Source organism: Canis aureus, chromosome 6, assembly GCF_053574225.1.
Source record: "Canis aureus isolate CA01 chromosome 6, VMU_Caureus_v.1.0, whole genome shotgun sequence".
In the NCBI taxonomy this organism is placed as follows: domain Eukaryota; kingdom Metazoa; phylum Chordata; class Mammalia; order Carnivora; family Canidae; genus Canis; species Canis aureus.
In genome coordinates, this window is record NC_135616.1 from 76,373,057 (window position 1) to 76,397,720 (window position 24,664).

Consider the following 24,664-nt stretch of genomic DNA (forward strand, 5'->3'; position numbering starts at 1 on the left):
CAACAGTAAATGTGATGAGAAAGAGTCAAACTAGAAACAAATGTAGAGTATGTCAGGGGAAGAAAGTCTGTATGTCTAGAACTCAGTGAGCAAATGAGAAAACGGTAGGAGATGAGTTTGGAGAGGTAGGCTGAACAGCAGTTCATGTAGGGTCTTGCGGGCCATTGAGAAAACTGGATTTTATTCTACACATTAATTTAGAATATTTACTATTATTCGTATGTATTACTCTAAATAGGCCTTTGGTTCCTTTGTGAAGGGGGTCCCTGAGAGATGAGATAAAAAGCAATAAGACCAGTCAGAAGGCTTTTGTAGTCCTGGCAGGAATTAATAGTGGCTCAGACCTGAATAATAATGGTAGAAGTGGTGAGTGAGTTTGGATTTTGGATGCAGTTTCAAGGTTGGTGCCTAAAGACAGTGTACGAATAGGACATGAGGTGTGAGGACACGGGAGAGCTACTGGGCACATGGGAAGGAAATAATGCTCAATGATAAGTAACTTTTATGGAGAAGTGGGTTTTAGGTAGGAAATAAAAAATACTGTTTTAAACATATTGTGTCAAATACCTAATATACACTTAAGTGGAGTTATTAAGTAGTAGCTGGATATAATAAATCTAAAGCTTGAGGAGAATTTAGAAATCTATATATCTTAGCGTCAGTAATATGTAAGTTGTTCTTAAAATCAAATGATTGGATGATATCGCCCAAGGAGTGAGGGAGATAACGAAGGGTTCCTAGGTCATACACCACGTAAAGATCAAGGAGTAGAGCTAAAGTCAGAGAAAGAGTGGTCAGAGGGTAAGGAAGAAAACCAGAAGAACATGGTCTGAAATCTAAGTGAGAAAGTGATTGAAGACGGAGTGTGCTGTAGACCAAATGTTGGGTGTCTCCATGAAATTCTTATGTTGATATCTAGTCCCCAGTGTGATGGCATTTGGAGGTGGGACCATTGGGAAATGATTAGATCATAAGAGTGGTGCCTTCATGTATTGGATTTGTGCCCTTATAAAAGAGATCCCAGAGTTTTTTCCTTTCCTCTCTGTTTATTTAATGACACAGCAAGGACCATTTGTGAAACAAAAACCATGTTCTCACCCAACCCAACCACGTTAGTGACTTGATCTTGAACTTCCCATTCTCCAGAACCATGCAGAATAAATTTCCATTGTTTATAAGCCACCTAGTCCAAGTACTTTGTTATAGCAACCTGAATAGACTTAGGGGGATTGTGTGAAATGCTGCTGACAGGACAAGTGGGAGGAGTGCTGAGAAATGACTCTTGGGTTTGTCATCGTACGGGTCAGTTGTAATGGGTGGTAGGTACAGACACCTGGTCAGAATGGTTTAAAGAGAATGGAGGGTACTTTTAAATGAGAGAGACATGACTATATTTGTACGTAGGATTTAAGGTCTAAGCATAAATTCGTAGATAAGTTTTGCTCGAGCAAGGACCTGGTGGAGATTATAATAAATTGGTTCAAAAGCACAGGGGAAACTTTGCCTTGGAAAAAGAGAGATTTCATCCTCCAAGACCAAAGGAAAAGGGGATCTTTGAGGAAAGAAGTTTATCTCTTTATTAATGAATTTGTGTACGAATCAATCTCTTAAAAGATTGAGTGTGTGGGCTTAACAAGGGAGACAGTATGAAAGAGTTGACCCGGAGACAAAACTGAGCATCCACCAAGGTGTCCTGTGCCCCTTTGGTAAGATTATCCATCATGGATGTGTAATCGGCTGGATCAGGGGAATCGATCTAGTAACTCCCAGCAGCTGAGAATTGGGAACAGAAATACAGTTGGGTTAGTCCAGGTTATTGTATTTTTCTAGTGTTTCCATTCCAGAAGGTCTACGGTAAAAGTAGCTTTGATGTTTTCCATTACACAGGTCATTTAGATACACCGAATAGCATGTTTACTAGTGGGTCAAATAGATTGGACAGGCAGCAATAATAAGTGTGCCTTCCTTTTTATTCGTGTCATAATCTCTGCTTTTTTTTCCCCACACAAACTCAATACATCTGTATCAGTCTCACCCAAATTTATCTGTTTTCTCCCTGCAGAAAAACAAATGCTCAAGGGTTTTCTTCCACTGACTTATTTGAAAAAATTAATAAATAAGAAAATAAAATGGAAGCACATGCGGAATATATTTAAAATGTATATTAAATCTGCTGAGCCATTCTAATTGGACTCATTGACTATTTCTGCCCTGATTATTTTGGACAGAAGCTATATGGGTCTGTATTTAGTTCATAAAATATTAAAGGAAGGAATAGATTGTGATGTTTTCATATTTTCCTCTGTTTTCTGGCTACAAAATTGACAGTGACTCTTTGTGACAGGAAGTGTTTAGCTCTAACCCTGTGGCAGCCTGGTAGGGGCCCAGGGAGGCTGGAGATTTGGTTGTAATTCTACTAGAAAATTCTGGCATGTTTTCTCTAGACCTATAGCATGAAAGAGTAGTCTCAGAAATGTAGCCAGGGCTGCTGAAATGAGTTCAGGATCTGATAACCATTTTTTTTTTTTTTCGGTTTCTAGTAGCATTTGATTGAGCCTCAGATCCCCTTCCAGCCAAAGTTATTTGAACTGAATTTCCCCAACCTGTTCATACCTGAACATACCAAAGAACCTAAGCGTAGTTCAAATAAAGATATAATCCCATCATTACAAGACCACTTGCCAGCTTTCTGTTATATTCTTTTTTTTCATACTCTCCTTCCTTTTTTTCCTTTTTTTTTTAAAGTTCTGTAAAGGGCTTAAACAAAGTAAAACAAAATGCAGTTTAAAAAAAAAAAATAATCAAATGAGTTCCAGGAATAACTACTGCTCCAATAGTTCCTGCAAAACTTCAAGAAACCAAAGGGTCCTGAAAATACCCACTTGGAAATCATGTTACCTACTAATTCCAGCTCATGTTAATGTAACCGAGGACATTTTGTAACTAAAAGACAGGTCTCTATTTTCCATATCATATCTTTTCTGGTCATAAAACACCACCTAGGGATCCCTGGGTGGCGCAGCGGTTTAGCGCCTGCCTTTGGCCCAGGGCGCGATCCTGGAGACCCGGGATCGAATCCCACATCAGGCTCCCGGTGCATGGAGCCTGCTTCTCCCTCTGCCTGTGTCTCTGCCTCTCTCTCTCTCTCTCTCTCTCTCTCTCTCTCTCTCTGTGACTATCATAAATAAAAATTAAAAAAAAAAATAAAACACCACCTAGCAGAAACCTCATGGCACCTTTTCTATGATAATTACCCAAGTAGCTTGGATTACACAAGCCAAGGGACAATCTTCCCTTTTCTTTTTTAAACATGTTAGATCCATTCACATGTGTTGGTCCCCGCATTATAAAGGGAGCTAGGGGTCTCTTTGTCCACTTGAGCGGGGTTGGGGAGGAACTGGTCCTGATTCTTCATCTTCAGAGGAAGTGATGGAGAATCAGAACCACAGAAAAGCCTTGGGTTTCCTTACCACATTGCAGTAATCCTAAGTGCGTTGTACGCTGGTTGTACCTAAGATTGTACAACACTGTTCTAAGGACAGTGACACTATTCCATGAAAGATGGAATAAGGACTTTTATGATATGAAAACTATAAACCAACAGCATATACATGAAGGCTATTTAAGAACTCCCCCGCCCCTACCCATGAGTATAGGGACCACATATTTGCAGTCTCTGCTAGCCCGGAGAACTGCTAGAGCATAGTGACTCAATTATTGTTTGCTTAAATAAAACCTAAATGCAAATTTGTGAATGTATTATTTGGGTAATTTGATTTAGCACATTTCCTACGTTTTCGAGACTTAAGTCATAAGCCACTAGTTCAACCATCTGTCTGATCCAGTTTCACATTATGGTCTTAAAGCTGCATGCCAGACCTGTTAGTAAAGATAATAAAATTAAAGATTTTTTGAGCTGAAGGGGACTTACAATTTGATTCTAAGATTGAACATTGCTTGACTCATCAAGATATTATAAACATCTGTGAGTTCAGTGAGAGATCTCAAAGGAGCCTAAAAATATGTGTAAAGAAAAGGTTTAATAGCCTCCTAAGCCCTGAAAATTATTCATGTTGGTGAAATTCTGCCTTGGGCTTTGGGCAAACCCTCTGTCTCCTCTTTTCTTTCTGATTTACTGGCAATTTTAACACTTCGGCGGAAAATAGTCATAGCACACTGTTAACCACATTTCCAAACTATTTAACTTTTGCTATAACTTTCAATCTACTCTTAAGCACAGTAATGCCAGGAAGTCGGAGGGCAAGCTAAAACATTAGACGTGGCAAAGAAATAGGTACTAGAAGGAAGATGACAAAGAAAATGCGTGTGATGCATTTCACCTACATCAAACACACCAACACTTCCTCTGGAAAGGTAAAAAAATATGTTCGGTGCTGCAGAACCATGAGTTCTGCTCCTCAGCAATCAAATCCATGAGACAGTCTTCCAGATTTTGCTGTTGAGGACATGGCTTTGTCTCCGAGCAGTGCTTGAATCACACTGAACCTGGAAGTTGTACGTTACGCATCCTGTACCGCTGGAGATGCAGAGTTGGGTGGAGGTTGCCGTGTGATGACACAGCAAGGCAAGTGTATCAGTGCTGACCTCATATCCACAATAAAGACTCCGGGGGTGGAAAGAACCTTGGAGATCATCTAAAGCCAACACCCTCATTTGAGCATCTCCCACTCAGTGAGGGGTGGCTTTTCAATTAAAATTACATTTTTGTTCATTTCTCCTATAGTCAAAAGGGGTTTTGCTTGAGGTATTTTGGTGCAATGCCATTTGTCAAACCAAAGTCTGTGGCATTGGTTTGGGAGCTGTAAGTTGTATCTTTAGATGATAGCCACCTGCACAATGTAAGCATTACAGAACAGAGATCTAAATAATCAGCCCAGAATCAGAGAGATGGTGACAGATGCAAAACTAGATATAATTTTGTTTTTCTAGCTATAGCCTGGAGCTTTTTAAAAAAATTCTTGGGCCGTATCAACTAGTTTGGGTTTTATATGGCCACCACTTGGAGACACGGCCTCCATGTATATCATCTCATCGCCAAGTACCACAATACCATAAATAATGGGAGGTGACTATGGAAAATTTCTCAGTATTCTCAGGTTCTGGGACAACTGGAATTACATTTTTCAGAAGATAGAAAGCAATCCTAACGTTGGTTTTCTAAAAATGGTTTAAAGCTGGGCAAATGTAAACAACTAACAAAATGCAATTATGGAAGAGGCAACATAGAGCTTAAAGTTAAAGCACTTCCGTTCCAGCCTTGCCTCTGCCATTTCTCTCAAAGCCACCCCTAGAGTAGCCTGGACACATGAAGTCAGGTGCTGCGACCTTGAAGAACCTAAGAGAGGGCACCTCCTAAGCAGTGACGGTTGGAGGCCAAGTCTGGTGCTAAGGCGTAGAGGATCAAATATGATTTTGCTAAGTTACCACAGAAAACCAGAGTCTCAGGCATTCTGGGTGAGTTTCAAACCAGGAATAGGCAGGGCTCCTGCAAACAATCTGGCCTTTGTTTCTGGCCATGAGGTTCCAAGAGGCTCTGATTATTATGCTTCACTTTATCCTGCAAAATTCTTATGGAAACACCCCCACCGTGACATCCCAAGCAGTGAAGCCTGTTTTAAAGAGGGACCACAAGGAGATCTAACACTTGCGGAATGATGAACTTTCCAGGCATTTAAGAAATATATTATCTTGGGACACCGGGGTGGCTTTGTCGGTCAAGCATCTGCCTTCAGCTCAGGTCATGATCTCAGGGCTCTGGGATCAAGCCCCTCCTCGGGCTCCTGGTAGGTGTGGAGCCTGCTTCTCCCTCTCCCTCTGTCTGCCATTCTGGCTGCTTGTGCTCTCTCTCTGTCAATCAATAAATAAAATCTTAAATAAAAAATAATAAGGGGATCCCTGGGTGGCTCAGGGGTTTAGCGCCTGCCTTTGGCCCAGCGCGTGATTCTGGGGTCCTGGGATCGAGTCCCACGTCGGGCTCCTGCATGAAGCCTGCTTCTCCCTCTGCCTGTGTCTCTGTGTGTGTGTCTCTCATGAATAAGTAAATAAAATCTTTTAAAAAATAATAAAAATAAAAAATATCTTGTTTAAGCTTCATAGAAACTCTTGGAGTCAGGAATCATTTTATCGGTTGTGCTGATGCAGGAATTAAAACGCAGAAGTAAAAGGCAGCATTCAAACCATTTCTGTTTGTCCAAAATCCAGTCTCCTTTCACTGTATTACACTGTCTCCTCCTCTAGCACACTGCACTGTCTAGCATGTTGGGTCCTTCCAATGAAATCTCCTGTCAAATCTTTTATATTCTTATTACTACATGCAAATGAATTGGATTCTAGAAGTCTGAGGGAGAAAATCCTATGCACTCACTATGGAAAATAGCAATGATAATTCCTTTGGCTTCCTGTTGGAATCTGAAAATTATTCATAAAGATCACGGAAATTATTATTATTTTGCATAATGAAAAAAAAGCCAACATTTTATAGGTGTAATTATTAAAGACAGACAACCTTGAAAAGATTCAAAATAATATTTTACATTTGATTTTAGAATTTTATTTTGCAATCTCAAAAGAGAGCATGCCAACATGTTTTTATGGTAGTCTTCAGATAGCAAAGATGTAGTGTTAAGATTCTTCCCATTTTATGGTTGAGAAATACGAGAGAAGGAAAGGACTTGTATGAGGTCACCAGGTCAGAAACTAAATCATTAAACTATGGTTTTAGCTCAGGGCAGAAAGATTTTTTAAAAAGAACCTAGGTATAGATCTCTGTCAACTGTATAACACCACACAAATGTTTGTTATCTGTATTGTTATCTTTGGGGGAGGATGGAGGTCTAGGTAGGATATGAATTCATTTTAAGCAGCTGTCTCACTAATGCCTTGGAAAACCACCAGCTGGTCTATATAGTATCAAAAGTTATGTTTATCATGTAAGTAAACAGTTCTTTAGTATGATTTTTCTTACCCCTTTGTAAAATAGCGAAAGAAGTAAAAAATCTAAGAGAATAACACACCAAATGCTAATTTCTCATAGCATTTTCCATCCCCCGTCTTCTCTCGTCAAACTCTCAGCCCGTTCTTCTTTCCTCCTTGTCCTTCCTTTTCAAAGATAGAGATGATATTAGAGCTGGGAATGCGGTGGAATTATTTTTAGATTGTAGCTCTTTTGACTTTGTCTCTCCTTGGATATTCTGGGACCATCATCATCGCTGGCTGTGATTTGGTGGAGGCTTCTGAGAGCTCAGTCACCCAGTTGGCTTGGGATTCCAAGTCTGCTTCCTACAAGTCCATTCACTAAGGGTTCAGTCTTCATTTCCATTAGAATACACCTCTAGTTTTAGCATCAAGAAGCCACACTTTTTTTTTTTTTTAATCTTTGGAACTCATTTCAATTTTAAAACAAACAGACAAATGACACAAGATACAATTTGAATGGCATGGGAAGAAATTGAGGAGGAAGAAGAGATCAAGGAGAGTTTTATATATATATATAGTAAGAAATTTACTGACCCTCCAATTATCTGTCAGCTTCTGAAATCTTCTACAACGCATCACAGAGTTGATGGTTCCCAAATGAGTAAACAAAACCCCAAATACTTGATCTCACTTGTGTGTTCAGTTTTGCTTCACGTCCTGAAACAAAAATTTCTTTAGAAGATATTTACGTTGTTCCTATTGAACACTTGGGTAGTTCTGCATCGGCAGCCTTGCTGTTGGTATGGCTCTAGGGTCAAATGTTTGGAACCTGAGTCCATTTCTTCAACATATACCTCTAAACCTGAAACCCTGCTCTGTGTTCGTCAGTTTTTCATTCTCAGCCCATAAAATTCCAGTAAAGCGTGAAGCTCTTTTTCCTCTTGAAAAATACCTCCTTGTTATCTGCCACTGGGCCACTTGTTGCTACGGTTTACCTGTGTAGAACAATGATCCCCCGGTGGTACCGATGCCAGGAACCTGTGACTATGTTAAGTTATATGACAAAGTAGAATTAAGGTTGCAGATGGAATTAAGGTTGTCAATCAATTAATTGAAGTTAGGAAGATTATTCTGGATTATTCACATACATTTGACCCTTGACATTATGAGTTTGAACTGCGCGGGTCCACTTATACGTGGATTTTGTTTTCAATAATTTTAGTACTGTAAATGAATTTTGTCTTCCTAATGATTTTCTTGATAACAATTTTCTCTAGCTTACTTTAGTGTGAGAATACAGTATATCCTACTAGAGCACACAAAAGAAGTGCTGTTTACATTATCAGTAGGGTTTCCGGTCAACAGGAGGCTGTTAGTAGTTAAGTTATACTTGGGAGTGAAAACTTATACTTGGATTTTCCACTGTGTCTGGAGGGGAGGTCAAAGCCCTTAACCTCTGCATCATTCAAGGTGAACTGTATAATCACAAGAGCCCTTAAATGTGGAAGAAGAAGCAGAGATGTGAGTGTCTGAGTAATGCAGAGTGAGAAAGACTCTTGGTCTTGTTGTTGGTTTTGAAGGAGAAAGATGATCATGAGCTAAGAAATGTGGGCAGATGGGAAAGTTGGGAGAAAGCCAGGAAACAAATCCTTTCCACGAGGAATGCACACTTCTTGTTTTAGTTCAGTGATACCCATTTCCAACCATTGGCCTCCAGAACTATCAGATGACAAACATGCATTGTTTTAAGTCACCACCTTTGTGGTAATTTGTTACAGCAACTGTAGAAAACTAATACACCCTACATGTCCTTTCATTTCTCTCCTTTATGTTAACCCCCAGTGAGCCAGCCACCTCACTGAGTCTTTTGTTAGCATCATTGAAATGATTGTGTCTGTTGGTGAGTCTGGGTCTTGGTAAGTCCCCTCTGCTGCGTTAAGGTTGTCTTTTCCATGCCCATGTCACAGAGGTTGATACTCAGAAATCCACCGAATAGAACCTGTGATTCAAGCCCTATGGATCTTTTTTTTTAAGCCCTATGGATCTTAATCAGTCAGACTACATCTCTACATACCCATCCACCTGCACAGACCAGCTCACCCTGTCTGTGACCTTGGACAAATGACCCTACCTCTCCGAGCCCCAGTTTTTTCATCTGAAAAATAGACAGTAAAACTTCATTGGGTAGGATCCTTATGATGGTTAGAAGATAATGCCAGAAAAGTGCTTAGAACAGTACCTGGCACAAAGTGACTTTTACATAAATAGAATTTTTTATTATTCTCATCAATATCTGGCTCATTATTTTTCAACCGGTACATGAATTTAACCAAAGATCTGGATGAAAGGCCACGGAAAATGAGGCACATGGTTCCCATGTATTGTCTGGAAGGAGGTTTCTGTGATCTGTCCTGCATAACCCACCTCCACAACCCGCACGCGCCAACGCAGGCAGGCTAAAGCATATTGTTTGTGACACTTGTGCTGCATGAGTGACTTCGGGAGCCTGATTGGTTGACATTAGCTGACCTCCAGGTCAAAACTGGCTCTTCTGGTCTGGATGCTTAAAGCTATAGATTTTGCCTTACATCCCCTCTCCGGTTCCAGGCTGGGCTGGCCCCCCAGAATGGAATCCGGAAAAGGAGGCAAGCACACCAAGCCCAGGCTCCTTGGATCTGTAAAGATATGATAACAGAGGAATGCAGCTTGCTCCACACTGCACGTAGGCAAACAAATGTTTAACTTCAGACCTCGTCATTTGCCCTATAACTACGGCCCTTATGGGGATGGTCAGTGGGCCTCTCACCTGAGGGGAGGACGCTGCACCCAGGCCTTGCCATCAGGACCCCAGCCTGGCTGTCTCCACGGGCCCCCAGCTGAGGAGGTGGGACCTTGTAAGTACCCAATTTGATGTAACTTTGCCTTATTCTCCTTCACTGCTTACAGTTGCCCTCATCAATGTGCAGATTTCCCTTTCTCTTTCCATTAGATTTTTATAATATCAATAAAGTGTTTTTTCTCCTTCGAAACTGAGAGTATGGCTGCTGTGAATCTTTTCTTCAGAACGTCCCTTTCCATCAAGAACCACTGACTGTGTTTCTCCAGCATACAGACCATGAAATACCAATCTTGCCTCCCTAAAACCCAAAGAGCTTAGGGCACCTGGATGGCTCAGCCAGTTAAGCATCTGACTTTGGCTCAGGTGATGATCTCAGGGTCCTGGGACCCTCTCTCTCTCTCTCTCTCTCCATCTGCATCTCCCCTGGCTCATGCTCTAGCTCACCCTCACTCTCTCTCTCTCTCAAATAAATAAATAAAATCTTTGAAAAAAATCCAGAGCTTGAGATCCAGTGCAAATAGAAGTGAAAAAAATTCTATCGTCATCAGTAGTAGATAACTGTCCATCCTTTTGTATTTGGCATGTTAAATAAATTAGTTCTTGGTGTAATCCGAAAACTGTGAGGAAGCTTAGACAAAACCCTGGGCAGGTTTATTCCATGGATTTTTGTCCTCGGGTAGGAATCCCATATTCATGCCAAACCACTGAAGCATGGGTCTCTCAGTAAGTACCCTCAAGGAAAAAAAAATGTACTGGACACCTACTAGCATACCAATTAATATTTCTTATTTTAAAATATCAAATATATTTTTCCAGTTCACATCTGTCTCACCTAAGTTTTGGTAAAAGCCAGTGCTCCCAGGGTTTCCTTGATCCTTGAAGAAATTAATTATAACGAGTTAAGATGGAATGGAGTAGAGAATCAAACCTTGACCTACAGAAATGTATCAAACCATCCCGTGTCCAAATGTTTCTTCGTGATTATAAGTCTGCTCCTTTTTGCAGCATCATACAGCACAATTTGGTTGAGAAGACAGGGTAGAGGTCAGGGATTCAAGAGGTCACTGGTGCCAGCTGCCTGTGTGTGTATGTCCCTTGGGAAGGGTTTGGAGGAGAGATGCGGGCTGGCTCACAGAGCTGAGGAGCCTTGTGGTTCCTCCAACATCATGCATTAATCATCATGAACCCGCCTCTTGGGACCCAGATGGAGTTGTGTTGTACGAATGGGAACAGTGATTTCCTGGCTTAGGTTTGAGGTGTGTGAACCTTTCATTTATGGGAAGGAGAAAGTAGCCAAAGAGAATATGCAGCATAACTTCCCCTTGGACCTTGAGACTAGAGTTCCTGACCAGTCTGCAGAGCTGGTGTCATCAGAACCAGCCCACTGGCGACTTGGAAAAACCTAATCTCTTTTGATATGTTCCCAGATGAAAATCCTAGGTATAGACCTTAAAAGAGCCTATAAAACAGTGTCCTTATTTTGGCCTTATAATTAAGTTATAATAGAAGGGCTGCACTGTTTTACAAGGCAATATTCTAGTTCCTAAGTGGGTAAGAGACACAGATGTTTGCCAAAAATTGTAATTTATTCTGACAAGTACCCGCCACCCCTGCTCCCACCCGATTCTTGATGAGAGAAACAGGTCTAGCCATGCTGTGAAAGAGTTAAATAAAGATACTTAAGCTCATGTGGGGGCAGTGGCGGTGGGGTGGGGAGGGGTGTAAAAAAAAAAAAGAGCAGCAGGGGCTGTTGACTAGAGCAAATTTATGCTGGAGTAGCCATTAGAGCAGGCATTTTGATGATCTTGAAGAAAAAAGTCCTGGGATTGGAAAACGAAGGCTTTGTGACTGTTGCCTCTTTCCGTAAGAGACCAGAAAGAAGTGGTCAAGTCCACTCCTGGTCCGTGGCAAACCACAGGAGTCACGGGAAGGTGCACCATCGCGCATAAAGAAAAGTGAAATGTGTTTTCATTTTTCCCCCATAAAAATAATTTTTAAAGTACGGTTTGGTTTCCAGACAGTTTTAAGAGCTAAAAGGCTCAGGCAGTGGGGGTGGGGTGAGTTAGGAATGGTAGTAACATTTAAATGTGCAAAAAATTACCTTAATTTGAGTGACTTTCAGGTATTGTATATTTGATATCAATTTCTTCTCAAGTCAATGGCCTAATTCTTAAAATATTCGCATTCCGCAGAGTCCGGATACAACTGTATTATAAAATGAGATGTTTGAAAAGCATTTGTTTCCAGAAAATATGGTCCCAAAGGCCCACATTTTAGTAAACTCGACTTTAGAAGACCTGCTCCAGGCAATTAAATCTATGTAATGTAACGAAGCCCAGGAGCAAGGCTGCCTTCTGCTACACTATTAGAAAAAAAGAGTTCCCTAAAAACTGGCTTTCTCTTATTCTATCCTAGAAAATGATTCTTTCAATATTGTTCGGCATTAAAGATATATGAAGTAGAATGATTCTTAAATGAGCTCAAATTTATGTAAAAGGAAATGAATCTACAATTATTTGCATCCTTTCCTCTGGAAGGAGGAAGAAGGTAACACAAAAACGGAATATGTAGTGATTGGCTGAATCCATTCGTTGGCCCTTTAGAAATTATGTGCATTTCCCAAAAGTCTTTTCGTTGCCAAAAAGCACAATGCTAAGTCATATACATTTTTCCCATTTGGAAAAAAAAAGTGCATAATTGAAATGTTTCCAAATGCAAAATATTTGATTGCAGCTTTGAAAGTGGCTTTCAGAAAGGCCAATAAATCTACAGACTCAGTGATATGTAGAAAGAACCTAAAAATGTCCTTGTCCTGTTTATGGTCTACCTACCAAGTATCTGGAATATTCCATCAGACAGACAAAATGATTGGTGGTGCTACAGATACCCCAACATCTCCCCAGAGTTCTTATCAGTTATCTAGTGCTACATAAACACTTCCAAATTCGATGATTTAAAGTAGTAACATGTTTTCTCACAATTCTGTGAGTTTAGCTGATTTTTCCTGGGCTCACTCATTCTATTCCTATCCTTTTCTGTTCTCAGCTGGAACAGTTGGGCCTCTTTTTCCAACTAGTCTCACATCCTGGAATTATCTATGTCATGGCAGCCCAGGGGAGCACTCCAAAAGGCTCCAGATGGAAACTGTAAAGCCCTTCAAGGTCTAGGCTCTGGAGTTTGGCAACGTCACCTTTGCCACATTCTCTTGGTCATAGCGAGTCAGGAATATAGCCCAGATCCAAGGGGGTGGAGAAATAGAGTCTACCTCTGGATAAGAGAAGTGACAAAGTCACCTGGCAGGGGAGTGCATGAACTGGGATAGGAAGAATTTGTGTTCGTTGGTTCATAGCACTACGACAAAACACTACAGAGTGGGTGGCTTATGAAGAGAGATTTATTTCCCATAGTTCTGGAGGCTGGGAAGTCCAAGATCAAGGCACTGGCAAAGTGGATGTCGGATGAGGAACCACTTCCTAGAGAGCCGTCTTTTTGCGGTAACCTCATATGGAGAAAAGGGGAAGGGGCCTTTCTCAGGCCTCTTTTACAAGGGCACTAATCCCATTGACGAAGGCTCTGCTCTCAGAGCCTAGTCGGCTCCCAAAGGCCCCACCTCCTACTATCACATTTGGCATTAGGTTTTCAACATATGAATGTTAGGGGGGATGTGAACATTGAGTCTACAGCGACGACCTGCCACAGGTGATTTGGAAGATTCGGTGCTCAGGTCGGGCAGATGAGTGGGGATCTTTCTTGATGAGGCAGGTGCTAACAAACTGAGAAACAGGCTCATCGGTATTTTTCCACCAGTGCCCACTGATTGATTGTAACCGCCTAGACTTGATGAACCTGGCCCAGGAAGTAGCCGCCGCATGGTAGAGCTAAATAGCGAAATAAACATTGAGTGCGTTGAATTAAGACAACGTACATGAATAAAACTTTACTTCTTTCATAATCAATGAATTTACAAGAAAAGAATTCCACGGTTTTCCCAAAGAGGCAGTGGGGTTGAAGGGGAACTGGTTCCACACACTAGGTGTTGGGATCTAATTCCCTCTATCTCATTTTTATGTCCCAGGACAGTGAAAAATGGTAATTGTACAAAGTGGAAGCTGTTCCATGTGTGTGTGTGGGGGGCATTTCCTGTAGCTTGAAGGCTGTGGGGTCAGTATGTCTCAGCATGCTCCTATTTGCAGAACACTTGGGCTGAGAGGCCCTGAATGAATTACTGAATATGTGGCCCTGATCAGAACACAGGAGCTATCGGAAGAAGGCCAACACCCTTTCCTGCCTCCTCACTGGTTACTGAGGATAAAGTAACCCTGCAGTAAATTTGGATGATAATACCTTATATCTTCCAAAATCCAAAACTGGAACAAGAGGAATAAATCATTTTTTCTCAAATGGACAGAGAATCCATTTGGTTCATGGAATCCTTGTAATCCCTCTCATACCAACGTATTTCCTATTTTGTAGCCTGTGACCTCGAAGCAATGTGCATCTGGAAGGGTGCCTGGTACAGTAACAATTGCAAACCATGTTCTCTTGTATAGAATATATCCAACCCCTGAAAGAAAAGCCAAGTAAATTGGAAGGAGAAAAAAAACAAAGGGCTGCACATTATGAAGACATTTGCCAATAGAGCCCCAATAACAATTTCTATGAACTGAATGGTTATATGACATGGTAAATGAAAATCTGTTTTTAAATCATATGATATAAATCATATGATTTCTCATTTGTGGTATCATTTTAATAAATGTAAGAGGATGACCAGAAAAATACACATGCTCTTTGGTGAGCATGCCCTCCAAGAAAAGTTAAAAGAGCAATTCCAGATCCTTCCCGTCATCCCCAGATATCACCAGCTTCCATGCTTTCGGGTCTGCAGCACTGCCTTGATTGTACTTGCATCGACCAGGCTAGAAACATAGCTCTTTACTAATTTCATTAAACTAAAACAAAAAATTACTTTCACCAACCATTTAAAAAGTTTAGAGGGGGGATCCCTGGGTGGCACAGCAGTTTGGCGCCTGCCTTTGGCCCAGGGCACAATCCTGGAGACCCAGGATCGAATCCCACGTCGGGCTCCCAGTGCCTGGAGCCTGCTTCTCCCTCTGCCTATGTCTCTGCCTCTCTCTCTCTCTCTCTCTCTCTCTCTCTGTGACTATCATAAATAAATAAAAATTAAAAAAAAAAAAGTTTAGAGGGGCACCTGGGTGGCTCAGTGGTTGAGCATCTGCCTTCGGTTCAGCTTGTGACCCCGGGGGTCCTGGGATCGAGTCCCACATTGGGATCCCCACAGGGAGCCTGCTTCTCCCTCTGCCTGTGTCTCTGCCTCTGTCTCTGTGCCTCTCATGGATAAATAAATAAAACCTTAAAAAAATAAATAAAAAATTAAAAGTCTAGAAATTTCACTAAGGATTTGAAGATCACAGAACAGAATACAGTCTCAGTTTGCCGTCTCCTTTGTGCTCCCCCCCCTCATTTTCTTCCTCTCTTCAAGAAACAAAGAAAATACCACTCTTCTTGTCCTCAGTAGGTCAGCCCCACCCTCATGGAGGACACTAGAGGTCTCAGAGTCCCAAATAGATGTATTAATAATTTCCCAACCAAGATTTGTCACTAAAATAATCCTCATGCTAGCCAATAAGTGAGTAAAACTGTCTTCATAGTTTAGCCTAATTTTATCCCAAGTTTACGGTATAAGCTGACATCTATGTTCTGTTTTGCTCACTGAGATTCCTAATGGCATTAATGTTGAAAAAAAAAAGTTAAATCGGGAATTAGGCTCCTTTAAAAACTTAATGTTATCTCCCAGCGATCTGTCTGCGTGTCCAAACTCTCCCATTTGCCACAGCGACCGTTGCATTCCTTCCCCAGCTAAGTCTTCCTTGTCAATCTCTGCCCATGGCCTTTCTTGCTAAATCACAGATAAAGCAGAGGTCCTGAGGCATAAGTTCCTAAACTCGCTGCTCCTCCACCTTCTGTCTGGTCTCAGAGGAAGTGGTAACCCTCCTCCAAGCTCAGAGGTCATGCTTTCGGCTCTTCTCTTGATCCAGTCAACTCTTTCCTTCTTCAGTGGCTTGTTTCATCCATGTCCCTCCCCTGAGATCATCAGCCTCTCTGTTTCAGCTGTTTGTTCTAAAATCCTCATTCACCTCCCTCTCTAACCATAATTCTTTCTTCTTGCCTCTGCAGCCAAACTTCCTAGGATGGTAGACCATAATCACTGTGATGACCGACTTGTCTTTGCTGCTAGCATCCCTTCTTATCTTCTGATTTCCCTCCGAGGAGCCAGTCCCTCCCACCCCCCTAGTGATGGAAACCTTATCTCACCCATGCCTTGATTTACATGATTGAGCTGGAGATGGACACGTGATCCAAGTCATTTCAGGCCAATGAGACTCAACGTTGGGAGTCTCGAACTTTGGTTCAAGTTACTGAGAAAGTAGATCTTCTCTTCCAAGGGCTCAGGACCTGGAAATAGGTACTCCTGTCTGCGGTAGTCTGTCCGTCCGCACAAGGAGAGAGCCCAACCGAGAAGGGAGCAAACACAGAAGACTCCTCAGAGCAAAGGAGAGAAAGTGGATCCTGGTGACATCACTGGGGCTGCTGAGTGCAGCAGTGACTAAAGTCACAAATAGTCTTGGATTCGTTAGTTACATGAGCCAATAGGTAGCTTTTTGCATAAGGCGCTTCAGTTGTATTTTCCTTGACATTTTCAAGCAAAAAAAAAAAAAAATCTTATGTGATGCTCCTCACTGTTTCCAGTTTTTCATTTTTCAATCCACCACGACCTGTCTTTTAGTCCCACTGCACCACGAACGGCCACTTGGTTTATCTTTTCTTTGCCAGATGTTATTTCGCTTGTCTCATCCCTTGAATTTCTTCATGTCATTTTTGATTGGTTTCCCTCCTGCCTCTCTCTGCATTTTCTTTTTCTCCTTCCCTCAAATCTTAAGTCTTATCACAGAGTATCATCCTCTTCTTATTCTCCAAATCTGCATTCTTCCCTGGATGATTTTGCCAACTGTCAAGGTTCTAGATATCATTTATATTCAGTAGTCTCCAAGTTTCCATCTGTACCTCTAATAAGTCTGCCTTTAAACTCGAGACTCTGACAGCCAAATGCTCTTAGGTATGACACCATCACCTCACCTAAATGTCCAAAGCTACAAGTACCATCTTCCCCCCAAACCTGTCTTGCCCTTTTCTTATGTTTCCTGTATTTTCTTACATTTGTGTATTCATCATGGCCAGCAACAACACTGCTAACATCTCAAACTTACAAGTGGGTCACCATCATAGGCTCTCCCACCTTTTGCCTTCCTCTTCCCTACACCTAAGTCATCACCCAGGAGCTGTGTGACCTTGGGGAAATGCCCTAGGCTTCAGTTTTCTAAAACTAAAACTGAGATATTTGTAGAATTTGTTGAGAAGACTAAATGAAACATTCATATAAGGCACCACAAATAATGTTTGGCACAGAAAGTGCCTTAAGTAAATATTAGTTTTTGTCTCACTTCCCACTGATGTGTAACAAGCTACCCCATAATTTAGTAGCCTGAAACAGGCATCTCTTGAACGTATTTGCTCCTGAAGCTGTACATCACTTAGGTCAGGGAGATGATAGCTCACCTCTCCCCTGTGCAGCATCTGCTGGGGTGGCTGGAGTGAGACGGGAGGGTCTTCTTCAAGATGGCTCACTCAGATGGTTGGCAAGTTGGTGCTGGCTATGATTGAGCTCACCTGGGGTCATGGCCCAGAAAACTAGGTTCTTCTCCAGGTGCGCCTCTCTGCCCATTAGCTGTCCTCACAGTACTACATGAAAATCAGAGTGGGACAGAAAATGAGGGTGGGGGTGTGCAATCTGATTTCAAAGTCTGAGGTGTTGTTCAGTGCCCAATAGATGTGCGCCTCCCATTAGTAAATGATTATTGAAGGATGATATAATAAAAGCTTACATTTTTGTTTAATTTGTGTGGGCATAAATTTATTTTGAAAGAGTTAAGTTTTTAGGACGCAATTACTTAGCAAATTGTTTGGGCCAATTACTTAATAAGCAGAACTATTAGGTATGTCATCGGTCCTGGGACTGCCATGAGAAAAATGACTGAGTTGCTAAGGGCACATTAAATGGAGAAACTTTGGGAACCTTGCCTATAACATCTGAGACAGAAATTTAAGAAAAGCTACTTTAAAAACTCTCGATCACCTTTCCTTCGTAAAGTCTCTTCCGTAGCCACCATGGTACCTAGTGAGAAAAAGGTACCTTGTTTGCTTGAGTTTGTGACCATTATTTAATTTGTGTACCTCACATCCTATTTCCTCTGTCTTTCCCCAAAATGCCAACCCCCTCCGGCCAACTTTATTATTCCAGATTCTCAACCTCATAATACGATGTGCCTCCTGTTCTGTAATCTTGGTTTTACATTCCTTAACTTCTGTTCATTGTATTCTCTGGAACTTTGTCCATGATTTAATGAGTCTCCTATGTCCTGAATTTCTTAATAGCATGTATCCTACTCTTTAACCAAACCCAAGTTCTCCCCTGTGTACATGGCTTTTCCAATAGCCTTCTTAAATGGAAGCTTCTTATTATTCTCTTCTAAGTATCTCCTTACATATTCTCTTACTAATTTGCTTTTCAAAGCTAATTCCAGACCTTTACTTTCTAGGCTTTTTTAGTTACTCCTACTCCTATAAGCCTCTGGCTGGGAGGTTATATCCTTTAACCTCACCCCTAGCTTCTCTGGCATGGAGACCTTGTTGTTCTTCTGCCCTCACTATACCTTCCCCCCATTCATTGATGACTTTGCTCTCTGGCTCACAGTCCTTTCCTCCACCCTGTCTGGTCTCCATCCTGAGTGACCTCAGCAACCAATACACTGAGTCATCCTATACCCAAGCCTCCCGATTCCTTGGTCTCCTCATCTCCAATTGCCTGCTCTTCTATTCTGTGTCAACCAGCCAGAGTCATAGCCTGGCCCAGACTTTTCCAAGTGTGGTCTTGGGGCTGGCTGCCGCAGGATTGTCTAGGAAGCTTGATAAAATACACATTCCAAGGCCCAGTCCTACTGAATCACTGTTTTTGAGAAAGAGTCCTGGCATTTTAACAATCCTCCCAGGTGGTGGCAAAGTGACTTTGAGAACCACCGTTTTCATAAAAAACTACCTCAAAATCACGTTCTTTAACCAAAATCCTCTATCTTTCCAGATAATTTTCTCAATTGTTGCCACTACAGTTGCTCTTGATATAATGAGGCCTCTCCCTTTGCATTCTTTTTCTTCATGTGCGCCCTTTTGTTTTCACTTTCATCTCTCTTTAGCTTAGACATAATAATAATAATAATACAACTTTTCCTGAGTATTTACTATGTGGCAGACATTCTTCTAAGTCCTTTACTGTATTAATTCTTTAATCCTCACAATAACTTAATGAGCTAAGTACTTATTTTAAACCCCATTTTTTTTTTCTTGCCCAAACTTCCAGTTTTCTTGCTCTTCTTATGCCTTCTTTGCTTCTGCCTGGCAATCCTCAACCCAAGATCCACCTTCCAATGCTTGCACCCCGGCCACTTAGTACAGCAGGAAGGATTGGGACAGTATGAGTTCATGGACACTTGCCCTAATGGGTTGGAAGCAGTGCACTTCTGGAGTTGGTACGCTCTCTCACTCTTGGCGAGCTAGGTCATACCTCCCACTCCAACCTCTCCCTTCTTTTCAGCAGAAAACTTTGAATTCTACTTTATACAAAATGTGAACTCTCAGAAAAATACAACCTAAACTGCTCACCATCAGATCCACAAAAACATCTCCATTAGCATCCGTGCTTCTTTCATGGGCTTACAAATTTAACAAATCTTTATAGAGTACTTACCAAGTGACAGGCTTCCGCAATGCTGTTTCAAGAAAGAGGTAGGTTCTATGCCTATTCCTATTTTACAGTGTGAAAATGAACAGAGAAGTTAAGAAGCTTGCCAGATTCAAACCTAGTCCGTGGTGGAGGAGCTAGTGAGACTCAGCATCTGAATTCCTAACTGGCGGATGGTACTGCTGCCCCAACCGTGCCCCAGGAGTTTCTTGGCTAAGAGATGGAGAAGCTTAGCAGCTGAGACTCTGCCTAGGGCTGCCGTTCATTGAGAGCAGTTGCTTTCTTACTTGTTTTATGTATTGGATGTGTCTTGAGATTTTATTCTAAAAAAAATTAATTAAGGGAAAATATTTTCTTAACAATTTGAGAAACCACTATACCCCATTTCTCTAGGTCCCTTTATTAACCGCCATCCATGATCTATTTCTTCTGAGGCTAGAGCTGTTGGTTCAGAATAGCTTTGTTAACTCTGGGGAATCTATTTGCTTTATCCTCTGGACATTGAGAACCACAAAATTTATTACAGTAAACTTTTGCTTTGTCATCCTGGAAGCTTAGGGCCAAATTCTAACTCAGTGAGGAACTTGTGGCTTATCTATTTGTACTCTTTTTCTCTTGGGCCTTGATCATCCTTTCCATTTCCCCCCCTTTGGGTCCAGATGTTTTTTTAACATCTGTTTTCAGTGAGTTGCTTCAAATCCCTTTTGGAGCAAGATTTGACGTAATCAGAGAATAATGTATATGAAACATTTTCTACACTATCACCATAAATGTACAACTGTAAGGAGATAAATACAAGAGTTTTAGTCTTCCAACAACCGTCTTATAGTCCAGCTATAAGGTGTCTCAGATATGGTGAACTAACGGTTTGGAAAACTAGCTAGAGCTCTGTAATTCCCCATCTAGACTTTGGGCAACACTAGAAGGGAGCGCCCTACTGGAACTAAGGGTTCCTTACTCAGCAATTCCAGAAAAATAGGGATTCTTCATTCTTTTAGATAAAGTGCTTGTTATTTTTAGAACTAATTTACTGCTCTCATATGTGATTAAAAAAACACAGGTGGGGCACCCGGGTGGCTCAGTTGGTTAAGCATCTGACTCTTGATTTCAGCTCAGGTCGTGACCTCAGGGTTGTGAGACTGAGCCTCAAGTCCGAGTCCGGCTCTGTGCTGGATGTGGAGCGTGCTTAAGATTCTCTCTCTCCCTCTCCCTCTGCCCCTTCCCCACTTGCTCACCCGCACCTGCACATGCACAGGTTCTTCTCTCTTGTTTGCTTGAAAAACAAACAAGCAAAAGAGGCGAGGGATCAGGGAGATCCCTGGGTGGCTCAGCGGTTTAGCACCTGCCTTCAGCCCAGGGTGTGATCCTGGAGTCCCAGAATCGAGTCCCACATCAGGCTCCCTGCATGGAGCCTGCTTCTCCCTCTGCCTGTGTCTTTGCCTCTCTCTGTCTCTCTATGTCTCTCATGAATAAATAAATAAAATCTTAAAAAAAAAAAAAAAAGAGGTGAGGGCTCTGCAACCTATAAAGCAGTTAAGATTTCCCTCAACCTCAAATATAATCCTGTTTTGGAAGGATGCCTCTCATTTGAAAATTAACTCATGTACACAGACTTCCATATTCCAAGGATATATCTGATAACTACACCCATGACAAGAAGATGCTAATAGTATTTTAGAATAATCCCTTTCAATGAAGCGTGAGATATTGTACTAGTATTCATACTGGTTAGCTCACTGCAGTGATCTGTGTAGGTCATTGAGAATTTCCTTTGGTTATTTTTTTTTGCTCAAATGTATACTGGATTGCTTATTGAAATAAATCTATTTTTAAAAGATAAGTAAATATTTAAGTAGAAAATATTGAGCTTTTTTTTTTTTTTTTTAGCTGAAGTATTCTTTTTTAAATGATTTATATGGATAAAGGAATGTGTAGCCTTACAAACTCTTGGGAGTTGAGGGATAAGGCATGAATAGTAGTGTTAGCACTATGAGCTAGCTGCAAAAAAAAGAGGAAATGTTATTTTAAAAAATATTTCAGATGTAAGACAAGAGGACCTATTTCCTTGAAGTGCAGAATAAAGAATACAGGTATGCTTCACCCATGTCTGTCTGAACCATAAGATTTACTCCTTGGAAGTTTGGCTATCTCATTTCTCTAATTTGACTTCATAGTCTACTCTCTCTTCAATTTTTAGAACATATTCCCCAACAAAATAAATAATTAAACTATAGATGAACTGTCAAAAGGGAACATTATTTTAATGCAACATTAACATTTTGGTAATTAACATGGAAGTTAATGCATTTAGCAGATGTAACAACATTAGACTTGTAAATTTTAATTAAAGTTAATGGTTCATGATAGCTGTAGGCAGCAGGCATCCTCTCTAGATACTGAAAACATGTCTAATGTGATTAGAAATACTAATTGTAGAAAAAAGGATAGCACTGGCAATGACTATTCCTCATTTCTCACAAAATCAGCAACTTGAAAGTCCTTTCAAATGAGGGAATTGGCAAGCAAATAGAAGTTAATAGAAAAGGTGATAACAAGATTTAAGGGGCTACATCAAAACACACAAACTGCTTTTATATACTTCCATTTCTCTACGAAGCTACCTGAGATGATTCTAGGATAAGAAACGAAGGTATTTAGCAATTTTTAACTAGAAACTAATGTGTCATCTTTAATTCTCTCTGCAGCTCCTAATGAAGGTTGCCCCCAAACTATATTCACGTGGCTCAGTCTAGATTTTTTTTTAAAACAAGAGAGTCAATGATTTTGATTGGCAGACAAACAACCCCCCCCCCCGCATATTACAATTTTGCTAAAATGATAAAAATGATGAAGGATAGGTAGCCACACTTATCAGCTAGCCCAAAGTAAGCATAATCTTCAAATTCAATTATCTTCATTTCCACGGATGTGTGACTGAGCCTACTAATTCTAAATAACTCACTTGAGGTACTGTATGTCTCCAATTGTAAGACATTTCTTTTTTATTTAATAGGATAGGATGTAAGATCCTCGTGTGTCCTGTTAAGACAGCATCTCAGCAAAAGTAGGATCTCAATAAATACTAGTTGAAGGACACCTGGGTGGCTCAGTCGGTTAAGAACCTGCCTTTGGCTCAGGTCATGATTCTGGAGTCCCAGGATGGAGCCCCACACCCTGCTCCCTCCACAGCAGGGGGTCTGTTTCTCCCTCTGCCCCTCACCCTGCTCATGTTCTCTCTCTCTCTCTAATATAAATAAATAAATACTTAAAAAAACACTAATTGAACAAAAGAATAAATGTAATACATTTAGGTTTAAAATATTTAAAAATGTAGTATTATCGTAAAAATTTAGTAACAATTTACATAGAAATTTAAACTTATAAACTAGAATATATTTACACTCAATATACTTATTTCATGTGGGTTATTACTTGTACATTATAATATAGATACAATGAATATTACTTTCTTGTTCCATCTCCCAAAGCTGCCTTAAAATCCAGTGTGTCTTGCAATGGGTGGTGGAGTAGAATCAAGACGTAGAAAGTTAAAAGTTGCCATCAAATATATATTCTGTTAAGAATAAACTCAACTCGCCACTAATAAATTCTGCCCTCTGTCCGAGCAGCCCTGAATGAAAACTTTTCACGCATCTTCACGGAGAGCACAAAATACAGAAGGCTCAAATTCCAGGGCTTTAAATACCAGGGACTTTGACCACTGGCACCCCACCAAAGAAATCAGTCTCTGAGACAGCAGAGCTCACTCATCACTGTCAAATTCCTCACAGTGTAAATTCCTCACAAAACTGGTCTGTGCTAAAACCTTCCTCATTTTTTACTCCTAAGAGTGGTGAGGTCTGGATTGCAGAAATTATGGATTAAATAGAGACCATTTTAACTTCTTTTAACACTTAAGTCTTGGCTTGGTTTCCAACCCCGATGTAGACAGCCTAATTTGCAGGGCTAGTGAAAAGTGGTAGCCCTGAGGTTTATTGTATATTATAAACCTAGTGGAATGTTGAGAGTCAAAGCTGGCTTTCCGATTGGTTACTCGCCTACTCTTTAAACTACTTTTTAAAAAATGACGAGAAGTACAAGCAGAACAGAATCTGTTGGCAAATGACCATTCAACTTCTCACATTTCAACACATAAAACATTGATTATGTAATATTTATGTTATGAATTTTAAGCCACTTTCAATAATAACAGTGACCCCTAGGTCAAGTATTTTCTGGTAATTAGTAACTAGCTGGGTTAGGAGTCCAAATCTCATAAAATATTGTTAAGAAGATTTTATGTTTTTATAATTTAAAAGGGTCAACCAGTGAAGTTAAAAAGTTCTGTTTTTTTCTAATGGTGAATATGAACTTACATCTCAATATCATCTATCATTTTACAAAACATGGGCTCTTACTGTCACTGGGGCAGACATATGCAACGGCAAAAATTTAAATATTTGAAACACGGAAAAGGTAAATAATAAATTTGCTGGTGAGCAGGAATTTTAATTCAAAGCATGATCTGCTGTCCAACCCAGTATAGACACAGTAATTTTTCCAGCCACCAAAATTTAAGTCACTCCTGACTTTAAGAATAATAACGATATATCAGCCTGGCACCTGGTTTTGCACTAGAGTTGCCAGATTTAGTAAATAAAAATATGGATGCCCAATTACATTTGAATTTCAGGTAGGAACATTTGTTTAGTATTATGTACAATATGCTAAAATATTATGTGTTGTTTATCTGAAATTCAAATGTAACTGGGCATTCTGTATTTTTTCTGGCAACCCACCTCCTTATCCAGACTCTGATCTCTTTCCCTCACTGGTCTTTCAACTCTCCAGTCTCCCAAGGGTTGGAGTTCAGGTTTGAGCGGCTTGCAGCAGGTACGCATGCTGTCCAACGTGGGCAATTGTCAAGGAGCAAGAATTGTTCCCTGAACGGCCCATCTTGGCAGACTAAGAATCAGATTGACATGACACATATTAACAGGAGAAAATCGAATTTA

General features: G+C 40.7%; 1 long non-coding RNA gene across 3 annotated transcripts in view; it reads right to left on the bottom strand.

The window, feature by feature from the left end:
- LOC144316449 (uncharacterized) overlaps positions 1-24,664 on the bottom strand; it is a 52,892-nt gene that overhangs the window by 27,496 nt on the left and 732 nt on the right. The window lies entirely within an intron of this gene.